Source organism: Macadamia integrifolia, unplaced genomic scaffold, assembly GCF_013358625.1.
Source record: "Macadamia integrifolia cultivar HAES 741 unplaced genomic scaffold, SCU_Mint_v3 scaffold_197A, whole genome shotgun sequence".
Taxonomy (NCBI): domain Eukaryota; kingdom Viridiplantae; phylum Streptophyta; class Magnoliopsida; order Proteales; family Proteaceae; genus Macadamia; species Macadamia integrifolia.
In genome coordinates, this window is record NW_024870638.1 from 289,409 (window position 1) to 300,882 (window position 11,474).

General features: G+C 39.1%; 1 long non-coding RNA gene across 1 annotated transcript; it reads left to right on the plus strand.

The window, feature by feature from the left end:
- The first annotated feature begins 6,944 nt into the window (after window positions 1-6,944).
- On the plus strand, window positions 6,945-11,112 carry LOC122071207. The gene is made up of 5 exons (XR_006138099.1): window positions 6,945-7,270; window positions 7,488-7,610; window positions 7,779-7,871; window positions 8,920-8,976; window positions 9,715-11,112. It is a non-coding gene; the product is annotated as an uncharacterized LOC122071207 (long non-coding RNA).
- Window positions 11,113-11,474: the final 362 nt, after the last annotated feature.

Here is an 11,474-nt window from a genome sequence, read left to right on the forward strand (position 1 = left end):
CTCTTCCTTTCATGTCTCCATATCTATAAAGTAAAAAACCTATAATTGCAATCTCTCTTGTCTCCAAACATCTCACACTCCAGGCCCAGCACCAGAGTCCAACCCCTTCTTTTCCCTAGTCATCATCATTCATTTAGCCACGTAGTTATCTACTTTTTTCTCTTTGATCTGCGGATTAGATTAAAATTAGAAAGAAACTGGTTAGGCAGAAATCAAGTTGAGAAATGGGTTGAAAAGTTGACACGATACCAATATTTCAATTTAGGTTAAGAAGTGCAATGAGCCACCAGCATTCTTTGTCCATTCTAATGTAATATATTTTAGTTTTGGGAAAAGAATCGCTTTTACGTCAAAGAACTATTTTTCTCTCTCACATGGAATTCTTTATTAATTTATCTTTTTTTTTCAGATCATAGGTTCATATATATCTCTTATGTGGATAATATGTTCTCTATACTGCCATTAATGTAGCATGTAGATTCTTTCCTATACTGTCGATAGAAGAATAAATAATTGAATTTGATGCATGACTGAGTTAAAAAAATTCCCTAATAAATGTCCAACAATTAGATTACCATATAATTTTTTCACATGGCTAGAGATATAAACGGATCTTATGTGATTAGATTCAAATAATCCTTGACCATATATGGATATGGATATGAATGCAAATTGAATCAGGATTTTCGATTATCCGGTTACATCCCTAACTTGTGTAACCCATATCTTCAATTCCCTCCCCATTACAGATACAATTTACTCTCAATTAATGTCTCTCACTTGTCTTAACTCATTTCCTTGCTCTTTTGAAGCAATTGAATCTTCAAGAACCCTCAATATCATTAGTTACTTTATTATTATTATTATTATTATTATTATTATCATTAATTAGATATCTATTCGAATAAGATAGATTATGTTTTGAATTTGGGTCCAGATACCCTTTGACAAAATACGATGACCCTGAACAGTCTTTCGACTATCCATTCACATCCTTAAACATGACAACAGGCCATGATTACAATTAAATATTAAATATAGATAATTGTAACTAAACTTTTCCATCCCCCATCTTGATGATAGTCCTTCCTCCTGTTCTTTTGACTTTTTTATTGTAGGTATTGTGATTATATTACTTTCTAGTAAGTGGTGAAGGGTGAAAAGCCCATCAACTTTTCCCTGAAAAAAAAATTATATATTTCCCCTTTGTTTGGTCTTCTGTAGGGAATAGGAATAGAATGCCATGTGCAATATTAATTCAAAGGAGATTTCCCTTTCAATTGTCTTCTGCACATAAACAGCCAAAATTGGCCACTCTGGCCTGGTCCCTTGCCGCTCAGTAAGGACTGATGATCAGGAAGTGGGAGGATGTCACAACCTCCACCTTTCTCATACATAGCAGCCTTTTCTCTAGAAAGAAGGCGACTTAAAGTTGAAACTAGATTTAAATCACTGATAGGCTCTCTTTTTCTTTTCTCTGTGTTTTTTTTTTTTTCTCTTGAAATTAACAAACAGGAGACTAGAGTAGCTCTGTTTCTCTACTTCTTTTTAAGTTCCTGTTAAAGGTGGTAGATTCGGCCAAGCAGAGAACGATTTGAAGTTGCAGGAGAACTCCTGGGAATGACAATTCCTATATAAATAAGCAGTATAGCGCATGCTACACTGGAGCAATATGTTCCAACCCAATTGTATTTGTAGAGACAAAAAGGAAAAAAGAATCCCATCTCCAATCCCCATTCCCTGCCACTCCAAACCCCCCTCCCCCAAAAAAGACCTTTTAGTCCCGAGATGATGTGGGTCACCCCTTGGACCTTATAAAATAGGAAAAATTATCAGATTACCCAACATTGGGTTTCAATTTACATAATTACCCAAGTAATCTTTAAGTGAATAAAAACAACCAAATTGACTTTTGTTATCACCAGACTACCCAAAACAGTGCACCTCCCGCAGTATCCATTTTTTCTTTGACATTTTTACCCCCTCATCTTTACCCACATGATATCTTTGACAAGTGAAAGCAAAACGCTTCAACCATCATTGATCCATTGTTTTTTATAATGTGATAATTTTTCCTTCACCGTTAGCTTTCTAGCCTCTATTTTTTTCCATCTTTTCCTCTTCCAAGACTGCAACCCTCATCGGCAGTCTCCTATGATGGCAAGTTATCACCTCAATGGGTTCAAGAGTCATGAGACTCACGACAGGGATCCTTCTCTCTGCCTGCAGTGGCTCGATTTCAAGGCCTCTCTCCAACTCTCTCCAACAATGAGTTTGAAAAAACAATAAATGTTTAGAGGAAAATTTTAATTGCAGATTCCATGACATTAGCATTGTGAATTAAATCCTAATCACAAACTACGGATTAGGTGTTGCAATAGGCTCACAATCAAGTTTGTAGTTATAGGTTTGCCAGAACTATAACCAAAGGACTTTATAATTAAAAACACAAGGTCAGATCTACAGGGGACGATTGAGTATTTTGTTACTGGAGGAGGTAGGACCTCTCTAGCTAGATGGGTAGATTTGGATGAGGCGTGGAAAGAGTTGCAGAGAAATTTCATAATCTGCAACTTGATCTTGTTGCAGTGAGAAACCTCGCAAAAGCATGACAAAATCGTAATCGTCTATTAAAATAGAAAATGGAAGATCTAGTTGAGATCGAAGTTGGGTTCTGGAGGTTTTTGGGCACGAAGAAGGAACTAATTAAGAGTAAGAATTGACTATGACAGGGTAAACAGCTTCTATGGTTTGCTTTGCCTTGATGACGATGTGAATAGCAAGCATTTTGTGAGGAGATACGAGAGAGGATAACGAATCAAAGGAACATCGAAATTACAAAAAGATCAAGACACATTTTTTGAGCTCTCCCTTGTGTTTGAACTTGGATGTAGGAAGAACCGCTGCATTTTTTTACCTCTCTACCAAAGATAGCAGGGAGAGCAGGGGGAAAAAGCAGGGAGAGAGAGAGAGGGAGAGAGAGAGACCAACTGCCATCGCTGCCATGGAGGTGTGACAGAAGCGTTGTTGTGAGAAAGAAAATGAGAGAGGCAACTGGGGGTAAAAATGTAAAATGAATCCTCTAAGATGAGGGATGACACTGTTTTGGGTGTTTTTGTAATAGTAATATTTGTTTTGAGTAAATATGTTGAAAGAAAGATTGAATGGGTATTTTGGTAAGCTGAAACTCAATTTTAGCTAATCTTGTAATTTTTCAATAGTTGAGGAGGGTATTGGGTTTTGACCTTCCCTACCTTTTGGTGGACCATGCCCCATCAATTTCTCCTCAGTCCTTATTGGTCGATGTGTATCAATATCGTTAATATGGATCATGAATATCAGGTAAGAAGTGGTTTATTTTTTAATTTGCATCCGATACAAATCTAATAGAGGCCGATATGACCAATACAGCCAGTCAGCAACGGATATCGATACTGACACCTGTAAACTTTGTCCTAGTCCCCAACATTCTTCGAGGAATTGGAACCAATAACGAAATTGGCCTCCACCGATTCAATTCTTACCAATGAAGAATCCTATGGGAGAAAATGAAGAATATGAGATAGCAGGACGGACGGACGGACGGACGGACTGACTGACTGTCACCTTTTCAGAAAGACTGGTAGGGCTGCTGTGTTGACATGTGGGCTGCGAACTATGGACTATTGAGGGAAGTGAAGTCCTCCTCATTCCTGACTGGCAGTTTGGAAAGAAAACCCTCCCCTAAAAATAATAGAAAGCAATTTTTAATTTTCGATATTTTAAAAAATTAGATCGAATCGATCAAAATGGCCAGGATTAAATCAGGATCACCCCTAGTCCAGACCACTCCAGAATCCAGACTAGAAGCCGAGTTCAGAAAATTAAAAGATGAAAGGGATGGGAATACCGTGCGCGCCATTTTCATCCCATGCTTTCGCTGTTCAAAAATTTTTCAGTCCACTGTCCACCACACTCTACAGTCTACCGTCTACAGTGTACAACACTACACGTCAGTTGTCGCTCCCACGGTCCCACATCCTTAATTAGACAATTCCAGGTCCGACCTCCCTCAGGCCTTTTCCAACGCACATGCCACAACGTCATCATTTGGGCAATTGGGCCACCCGCAGCGCAGATTCGCAGCAACTGTGAATTAGAGAGTTAACTTGCCATTTTAACTAAGGGATAACGATAACCATCTCTTCTAGATGTTTCGTAATTATGCTAATAGAGAGAGGGTTTAACCCCCTGAAAAAAATAAAATTAATAGAGAGGGTTCACAAAATGTCTGTTTGGGAATGAATTGACACATTGATACGGCCATAACGGCTGACCGATATCTATATTAAAACCAAGTCTCATGACTACAATCGATAATGTCATAAATGAAAAAAACAAAAACTTTGCATGACGCCATGACCGCATGCGCGTGCAATCAGTTGCGTGACTTCAAATATTACCCCCAACTTCCAACTTGAATCTTCTTTGGGGCAAATTGACAAACACTCCAAAGCCCCGATCGAAGACATCGACTTATCTTCATATCAAGAAAAGATCCAACTTATCTCTCTCTCTCTCTCACACACAAAAGAAAAAGTAAGAGAAAAGCCCACTAGGCCTAAGGCCTGTGAAGAAGTAGAGACTGGAGGAGCATACCTGTAAGTCCGTTTCTTATCCCTTGGCTGCTTCCGCTCAAGATTCAAAAACTACGAGAAGGACTAGTGACTGTCCCCTCGGGCCTCCTCGGCTTGTCTTGTGCATCCTGATCCACTTCTTTGGGAATATTTGGAGCAACCGTCCAAACCAAACGTTAACGCTACTTTCAAGAATATGGACCCCCCTCGGCCCTCCCCTTCCCTCCTCTCCTCTCCTCTGTAGATGATTATTAAAGGGCAACCACCCACCCCCACTCCAAAAAATAAAATAAAATAAAATAAAATAACAAAATAACAAAAAGAAAAATAGCCTCCTCTCTAACTATATTGCTGTCATTGTACTTACGCAGGCTGTGATTACCTCCACTGGGAAGTGGGAACTTCGGCACTGTGAAATAAAAACCTTCAGAAGATTCCACGAGAAAATTATTTGACAAGTACGTTAGTTAAGTAGGACGGCTGGTTCTAAAGAAGAAGACGATTATCGTTCATGTAAGGGATCAGATGCTGTGGATGTAGCTTATGTGACCCGCAATGTATGTCCAGTGGAAGCTCCCGGATCTAACGGTACGTGTCACTTGGATCTCCGTCAAGGTTGCAGCAAGGTAATGCTTGTTGCCTCTTTTTCAATGAAAAATGGTGATCTTCCCTTGTTGAGGGTGGGCTGGGGTATGATGAGGGCCCATCGGGCTTCAATTTTTCTTCTTTTTTGGGGAGGCCCGTTTGAGCTGTGAAGCCTTATCTGAGTTGGGCTTGGGTGTTAGTACCTGGATGGGCCAGTATTCTAGGAAAAACATTCCAGTAAGTGCATGAAGGTACTGGTACCCATCCTAACCCATTTAAAAATGTTGCTGAGCCTTCTTCTATTGTTGGAGCAAGTGGGAGTTTTCAAGGTTCAGGGCTTTCCTCTCTCTTTTGAGTTTCTAGTGTTTTGATTTATTCTTTGCCATTATATCATCCTATGAGATGAATACAGTTACTGCAAGAGTGAAACAGTATTTTTTTTTTGTAAACTGTCAATAGTCAAATAAAGTTATACGCTTGGGGAGGAAAGAAAATAAAAGGCACTTGACTACCCTAGCACAACTTCACAAGATCTTTTCTTCACACAAAAAAAAGTCCAAGAAAGTACGAGAACAATAATAACGGTTAGATGGATTCAAGTATGGGCAAAGAAGAGGAAAGGAAAATGGTAGAGGGAGCAAAAGACAAGAATTGTAATGAAGTAGAACACAGCTAGATGGGTTTCGCTGCATGAATCCTAACCCCCAAATCCACTCTATTCGAGATCATACTAGGGACCATACCTAAACTGAGCATATCTTTTTTCACAACCTCCCCTATGGTCATTTTTTGCCTACCCCTATTTTTTTTAGATCCTTCAATCTGGATCAGATCACTTCTCCATGTAGAGGCATCTGTTGGCTTCCTTTGGACATGATCATACTACCTCAAATGGCTTTCTCCAACTTTATCCAGGATTGGGACAACTCCCAAATCCACTATAATACGTTCATTCATTATTTTATCTTTCATTGTTTTCCTGGATATCCATCTTAACATTCTCATCTCTATTACGCTTAGTTTGTTTACATATCACATATTAATTGCCCAATATTCTACCCAGTTGGACAATAAAGAAAAGACATGTAGACAATAGATTATACTAAATAAAATTGGGAGACCAGCATTAGATGCAGGGTAGAGAGGAACTAATGGAAGAGGTCAAGGAGTAAAACTCCTTGGTCAACATCCACGACAATGGAGCCTCCCTCCTTGATCTCTGTTTCAAGCATCTTCTCAGCCATGCTATCCTCCAATGGTCTCATTATTTCGCTTCTAAATGGCATTGCCCCATAACTTAGTAACATTCTCTCTACCACTCTATCCACAAATATCTCTTGTCACGTGGAGCTTTATGCCCTGGTCAAGCCTTCAGCATGTCAAAGACTTCCTTTTAATACAATGTCTACAACATTCTTCAACTCTAATTTTGGGTGGGTCGTCAGGGATTGAATTCCTCTCGGGCGCAACACACATCCAACAATTAAAAACATTTAGACACAGAGCTCAAAGTAGTCACATGCAACTCAAGGCATTTCTGTATGTTGGATGCACATCAAATGCTTTGTTGCGCCACAAAGGATCAAAGTCCGATCGTTTGAGAGCTCTTTTAAATTTAGCCATAGGATATCATTTTGCCAAGTGTCAACCATCGAGGCCTCACTGCCGCTCTCCGCCAGTTGAGGTATCCGCAGAGGATCTTTATCCCAGTTCAGGTGGATCGTGATCTAACCTGACCCGCACCGGCATATTACAATCTTCGTCCTCTCACAAACTGACACACGCAGAGGCCACACATCTTGATAAACCCCACGTCCCTCTGTACTGTACACTCCAATCTCCCGCATTACAGTGCTGGTCGAGCTTCGAAGTGGAAGGGCTTTCCTTTCAAAGAGGGCTAGACACCAATCCAGAGCGACAGCAATGGCGGAAGATGCAATTCTAGGGTTCCTGGAATCAAACGAGAAGATATCAGATTCAGGCCAATTCGCTACCGACGTGGAATCGATCATAACGAAATTATCAACGTCATCAAGAGTCTCCACGGTTTCAGACTAGTTGATGCTCAGGTGCTTCTCACAACTCTATCAGTTTTCCACCAGCATTTGAATCAAACGAATTATTTATTATTTTCAGTGGCGGTGGTTGTTCCATCGATTTCTCACTTCGCTAGAATCCTGCAAGCTTTCATTGAGTACAACGGAAACTCTTTACTTGTGTATTTGACTCTAAAATGGACGAATATATATATATATATATATATATATATTTGTGAGATTAATACAGGACATTAGGAGGGAGAAGTGGGTACTTAGTGATGAAGGAAAGTCATATACCGTGGAGGGATCACCCGAAGTGCAGCTCTTCTTGGCCATACCGCCGGAGGGCATTTCTCGAGAAGAATTACAGGTTTTGACTCTTCTCACTAAAAACCAACGAGTGCGCTAGATTTTGCCATACTGCTGTCTTCAAAAAAAATCGTTATCCATTTTATATCAATTCCAGTGATGAACTTTTGGTCAATTGATATTTCTGTTTTTATCAGTATTGAGAATGAACTGGTTTCCGTGGATGCAGAAAAAGGTGGAAGCATCAGTTTACAAAATAGGTTGTGCCCAGGCCATAAAGAATAAATGGGTGGAGATGGGGAAGCAGCTAGTTTCCAGAAAGGTGACATAACCTGGAACTTGTGGATTTCTCATTTTCATTTTTAACATATGTGTGCACCTACTGACTGGGTCTTGCTGCTTCTTTTTTTAACTGTTTTATGAGTTCAAGCATTTAAAAATTTTCAATACCTTACGTGAAGGGATGTTCGTAGAATAGCACACTTTTAGAATCCTGTTCTGTTGTTTCTGTATCTTTTTGGGTATTGTCCTAATTAAAGATTCTTTTTTTATTTTTTGTATTTTACATTAGGGTTATAAATATGACAAGACTTACTCATTAACTTGGAACTTTCAAAGGTACACTTATCAAAACAAACGGACGAAAAAAAAAAAAACTTAATAATGAACAAATTTGTACAAGAAAACATTTCATGGATAATCTAGATTGTAGGCTCTGTAGAATGCTCTTCCAAAATTTTATGTGATTCTATAGTGTCAATTCCCCTTTCATTGCCCCCCTGATCATCATACAGAAGTGAACAATTTTAAGATCTCTAATTTCCTTGGCTCAAGTGGCTTTTGTCAAAGGGCACCGAATATTGGATTGGGACAATATTGCCAATGGATGTAAATAACTAAATGTTGAGGGAGGATGGCTGGCATTTTGTTAAAAGTGAATTTGGAAAAGGCTCTAAGCTTGCAAATTAGCTCACTTGAATTATGTTAATCTATGGATGGGATTTGGTTTAAAATAGCCAAATTGGATGACAGTTGCTTCATGTTGTGTTCTACTGTGAGTAAGCTCCTACTCTAGAAGTTCTTGAGGCAAGGGAAACCTCATCCTTGATACATAATCAATTGAATACAATTTTATTTTCCGTCTTACTTTGTTCTTCTTATACTTCATTTGTTTTACATATTGCTTATTTATAGCATTTTATGCTTTAAAACTGTATTTTGCCTTTCTATGCATTTCTTGACCATTTTCATGTGTATCTTTAGTGTATCTTGCGTCTCTTTGATACGATACGTCTCTTAAAGTCACCCTTTCCGATACGATATCCTCGATACCGATATTTAAATCCTTGGTTCTCATATCTATCATGTAGGTTCAAAACGTTGAGGATCGAGTCAAAGATTTGCTTCTGCAGATACAAGAAGGAGAGGTGTGTCCCCCCCCCCCCCCTTTTCCCGCCCAAGGAAGACCCTTGCTGTATATCAATTAGTTGGATCCTGAGCAGTAAATGAATTATTTAAGTGCTCTATTATAGGAACATCTCAAATTCATTAAAAAAATGTCTAATAAAGATGTTCCCATAAATTAGACATGAATTCCTATTCTGTGCTGATTCTGGAGGAGACAAGGCATTTCTATTTCCAGTGTTTAATGCCTTGACAATTTTATGGCTCTTTCTATACATAGTATAGCCAGATATGTTTGTAAGGAATATCATCTCATCGGTGTATGGACAAGGTTTCTGGGTAATTTCTCAGCCTTCTTCTGAGTTCTGACATCCCTTTCCCCATGGTTTTGGTCACTTCACTAGGAGGGATGGGGTGGCAGTTGCAGTCCAATTGGTGGATCATCCGTGTGATAATTCTTACACCAACGTCTGCTCTTTATCTCATTGTCCATTGGAATTGTGTCCTGGTAATGCTAATTATTGGCATTTGAGGTTGTAAATATTTTCCAAAACTGCCTAAGAAAGAGGCATATGGCTGTTCAGCTGAACCTCCCACATGAAAAGAGAATGAGGTGGAGCCCTTTTGGGCTGCAAACTGAACTGCCTCCTGTAAGATTCCTAGGTTGCCTGTACTTTTTTGGTAGATGATTTGAGTCATTTGACTACCATTTATAATTGACTTTATTTTTCTTATGATTGATAACTTCATTGTTACTCCAGATTGTTGATCAAGAGGATATTGATGCTCTCAAAAGACGGAAGCTTATTGCCCTGCAGTAATGATCACATTTTGTTTGCCTTTTTATATTACTAGAATTCTTGCTTTGTGATATTATTACATGTGTTGTGGCTTGACATATCTTATACAGTTTGTATGTAGGGTAAAATATGCATGAGATAGTTGCCTATGAAAATATTCCCTTCTGCTTGTTGAACTCATGCCAAAATCAGTGTAACTGGCAATTTCCAGCCTAGGTAAAGGACAGTGCAGGTATCTGTTCAATGCAGATAGGTGGGATCCAACATTGCATTTGGTGTAAAAACTGTTTGACCCTGATTTCTTGCTTACTCAGCCCAGAGTGGCATTCCGCAAAACAAGTAGATTCCCGCCCAACTTGCTCCTTTTTTTTTTGAGCCCAGAGTGGCATTCCGCAAAACAAGTAGATTCCCACCCAACCTGCTCTTTACTTCTTGAAATATTCCATTGAGGTCAAAGTGTGTTTTGAACAAGTTGATTGGTCTTGTTGGTTGATTGAACTGTTGGCCCAGTGACCTGGTCATGAGAATTGGTTGAGAACTGATTGGGTGTCGCAACATTGAAGACTGTAGAGGTTTGCATGGAGAGCAGAAGGCTCAGCGGCCAACATTTACATGGTTGTGAGGTGTCCGATATGACAGTTTTTGAAATTGAAGTGTCCTTGTCACATCACACTGGACCTTGTTATGGCTATTCCCTTGGAGCACATGGTTGAAAGAATTAGCTTCAGTTGCATGATGAATAGAAAGAAATTGACTATTCTATGTAGGAAATTAGTCGGACTGATTTCTGATATTTTGTTTTTCACATTGTCAATTGATCAAATATGATGTTGCATGAACTCACTCTTTCCAACCCCACTACTTTTTCCTGTTGAGGCTTAGTGATTTTATCAACTAAATAGCAAGCGGCAACAACAATTTGTGGCCAATAGACCCAAAAACCACCATGGAATTTAATGTAACCTAGATTCAGTTGCAAACCAGACCAATCTTTCTTTATTCTGGTGGATATGGGCCAATGTAGTTGTCATCTTTCTGGTGCAGGGGCACACGACCAGGCAGCTTTCTTTTCCCCAATAAGAATAAATACTCAAAACTAAACTAATGAAGTAATTCCCGTATTCATCCCTCCTACCTATATTTTAGGCCTGTTAAAGTATCCTGTCACAAAGAAAAGCCATTGGACCAAAGGCTCAACATGTATATAACCCAACCGAAGGTTTAATTCTGATGAGCTCATTAATGTGTGAAATCTAGGGTAGTAAAACATGCATTTTACATATTTAGAATGGAGCTACCTTGGGTTTTACTCTTTTTTTGCAGGTTTTATATTTTCAAGGCCTTAAGGATTATTGGGCGCTATATCTTCAATTTTACACGTAAAGAGGTCCTATTTATTTCCATGGTTGCGAAGAGGACGAAATTCTGAGCAAGATGGACGTGTTCAATTAAAAGTACACATTCGTTTGGTCACCTGTACAAATGATTATTCTTTTCAGGCCAGAAAAAGAATAATGGATCAGAACTGAACCGAGATGCAGAACCAGCCCATTTGCAATTGTCTCAGAGGTACAAGGAATACTCCAAATGCCAACAAGGATCGATGGACCACATCCTTAAGTGATTGAAGATTTGTTTTTGGTAACAACAACTACCTAGTGTAGTTGATGAGCTATGGTGTACAAAATTCCCTTGCTCACTAAGAGGTCTCAAGTTCAAAT